This window comes from Gasterosteus aculeatus, chromosome 15 (assembly GCF_964276395.1).
Source record: "Gasterosteus aculeatus chromosome 15, fGasAcu3.hap1.1, whole genome shotgun sequence".
Lineage (NCBI taxonomy): Eukaryota > Metazoa > Chordata > Actinopteri > Perciformes > Gasterosteidae > Gasterosteus > Gasterosteus aculeatus.
This window is the reverse complement of record NC_135703.1, coordinates 13989341-13992572: the sequence shown is the minus strand read 5'-3', so window position 1 is coordinate 13992572 and position 3232 is coordinate 13989341. Positions and strand designations below refer to the sequence as shown.

At 44.0% G+C, this 3232-nt stretch overlaps 1 long non-coding RNA gene across 1 annotated transcript; it reads right to left on the bottom strand.

Moving 5' to 3' along the window:
- Window positions 1–1170: 1170 nt before the first annotated feature.
- Window positions 1171–1669, bottom strand: LOC120822754 (uncharacterized). Its single transcript, XR_005712737.2, has 2 exons — window positions 1632–1669; window positions 1171–1401 (listed from the first exon to the last, which is right to left on the bottom strand). It is a non-coding gene; the product is annotated as an uncharacterized LOC120822754 (long non-coding RNA).
- Window positions 1670–3232: the final 1563 nt, after the last annotated feature.

The window sequence follows — 3232 nt, the reverse complement described above, 5'->3', positions numbered from 1 at the left end:
TTGGCCTCTAACATGAGCTCAAGTTCAACAATGATGAGCCGGGTTGTTATTTCTAAAGAGCAGCTGTGCAAGCTCAATTCTTAACAAAACTTCAACCAATGCTGTTCTCCACATCAGGTGTATGCAAATATCCTGGTATTACTGGTAGGCTCAGGCAGTTAACTGATATTTTAGGCAGGGAATGGGGGAAAGGTTCGGTGCAGTACTGGTGGTTGTTTCGGTTCTCATGTGATTCGGATTTGATTAAAAGATTAAGCATGGCGGTAAATGTCAGAGACCAATGACATCTGATGAAATGAGTACCATCCTCCTCAGCTACTTTGGAAGATTATGTTTAGCCGACAACTTTTACGTATTCTTTTTGCTCCTGAAGAGCCGTTTGTCACATTAGTCCCAGACCTAACTAAATGGTTGAATGTGCCTATTTCTAACTTGCTGTGAGAGACGCTCATTTGAAAAGACACTGTGCATGTATGACTGGAAACAAAGTCTGTGTGTTGTTTACATCAGGCTTTAAATGACCTTGTAGCTTCAATAAAGTGGTGAAAGACCGAGTTTAGAAGCATTGTAGTAGCCCTTACGTTGGGAAGAATCCTTAAGGACTACAGCACAACATTTTTGACTTTAAAAAAAGACACTTTCACAGTGATTAGCTGTAAAACGAGAACCATCCCTGGTTTCAACAGTGTTACCTCAGCTTTTTACACGTATTTCAGCATCTTTTATGCAAATGTATCACTGCTTCTTTTGTGCACTATTTTATTTCTGTCAACCACTGTATTCATTTATTTTAAAACAGAAACAAACGCTTTTTTAATACTACTGAGGGTGCTTTGAGATTTGTTTCAGTTTGTCTTTGCTACAGAGGCTGAAGCACAGTTAGCCGACTCACTCCATCCTGTTCTCCCACTCACTGCCTCCTCTGTATCTCGGGCTTACTGCCTCTGTGAAGCGTAGCAAAGACGCAGCAAACCTACGTGAAGACAGAAGCCTTCTGCCCAATCGTGATCGCCACGCTCGGTTGGAGTTTGTTTCACCTTCTTCATTATTGAGGTAAATGCAGGAAAGGTTCAAACTTTGTTGTTTCGAACTTGCATTTCTAGATACTGAATTGACTTCTAAACTTTCCCCACATACAACAGAAGTGTAACGCATCACAAGAGACAGGAGTGAAACCCAAGCGCAGAGCGCAGCTTTATTGTGGAAGTACAGACAAGGGTTAGGCGTGGTCGAGTCCAGTAGGCGGGCAGAGGGTCGAAAGCCAGGAGAGCGGGGATAAACAGAGGCACCGTCAGGGGGTCAGGCGTGGTCGTATCCGGAGTACAGGCGGGTGGTCGAAAGCCGGGATTACGTGGAGTTAGACAGAAGTACCGTTGAGGATCAGGCAGGCAGGAACGAGGTCTGGGACAAACGAGAGGTCAATAACAGGCAAGAACAGGAGATCGGGAAAACGCTCGGAATGTGATGGAACATGCACAAGACTTGGCAAGGAGCTTTGGGGAGTCACAGGCTTAAGTACAGGGCTGGCTCTGATTAGTGACGAGCCCCAGGTGAGTCGGTGGGCTGATCCCAGATGGCACAAACCATTATGGCTCAAAACAGAGGGGTGACTGAGGTCCCGATCTTCGCACCTCAATATTCCGGGGACGGGGAGCGTCTGCCTGTGACAAGAAGTCAGCTACGATTAGGTTGTGTATTGTTTTGCATTGTTTTGTCACACAATGTATTTAATTAACGTGACTTTTAAATCATAAATTATGTTTTCAATCAAACTCAACTAACACCAAACCCAACACTACATCTCGGCCCGTTCACGTACAATTTCATTGAATATTCATTCCTACTGATGATAAAAAAGACAAAGAGAAAAATAAACGTTAGTGGAAAGGTTCTCCTCATTGAGGTAGAATGTTTATTTGCACCACATTATCCCTCCTGGAAACAATGAAGGACGCCCGGCAAGAACTGCAGTAGGCCGTTAAGGATCATGCATTCAATTCAAATTCATTTAGTATTTGTTAAATGATTACCCTCATTCTTCCCCGTATTGTGTGAGGCAGTGATTACTGCCCATTAGCCAAAACAAGCCATGCGGGGAAAGCGGCCGTTTGGAAAGCTTATTTTGTCACCATTTCCCCTTTTTGTGATTTTTGAGTTTGAAAAGGCCTGCTCAGCATCAGAGGGATTTGTTTTGGGAGTTAGTTTTTGTCTTTTTGCCTCAAGTTGTAGCATGAGGGCCACCTCAGGACTACGCTCAGAACGAGATGTGGACGTGGAATATTGGTTGCGTCTGTGATTCCCTATGATGTTATGTGTATATACACATTACGTGTGTACACACCGTCTCCATGAGCAGCTACACCTGAATGTGTGAAGGACTGAGGAACTCCTTATTTAAAGACACAATAATCCAGTCATCCAGGAACTCTCATTCACTCCCCAAATTCTGCTCCCCGTCTACAGAGATCTCCCAGAAGGCATCCTCCCTGGTGTAGCATGTCGAACCACATGCTACTTCACCACGCTCGCTCTTATTGATGCTCCGTCACAAGGTTGATAAAACCTAAAACGTGATGGAACTCGTTTTGAAGATCATGGCTCGAGAATCACACCCTTCCTGTCGTTCCGGGACATATAGAAAATGTCCTTATAAAGCTACATTGTGAAATACAAATCCGTTTTCAAACAAGAAAGCAAACTGGTCATATATTCACGATTCACAATGAAACGCCACATGAAAGAATAACATACAAATGATCTCACCTGTTTGTAATGAAATGTGAAGTAATGACACGTCTTGAAAACGTTGTTTCGTTACTGTTTGCAGCCTTCGCCTGCAATGGTTTATTGTTAAACTTCAATTCCTCCTTGTGCTCGTTGCCCATGTTGTGGCAGTCATGGTCTGTCTATCACACGGTCTGCATACGGCCATCCAAAGACAGATTCTCTCTTTCTTCTGTCTCGTTCCACTCTGGGAATGTGAAAGCTTTGAGGGCTTTCAATGTGTCGGCCTTGCCGCTATGAGCCTCTTTGAAAACCTCCTGAATTCACTTCTCCTATCGCATCGTGGAAGCGCAGTTTATTAGTAATGCCAGCCTCGTTGTTGTTCGGAGCTGAACGAATAAGAGTCTTGCAGGGATGGCTTATCTGTCAGGCTGCAAACACACACATGCACAAACACACTCTGAAGGAACAGACATCCAGCACAATACAGAAACACACAATCAATAAA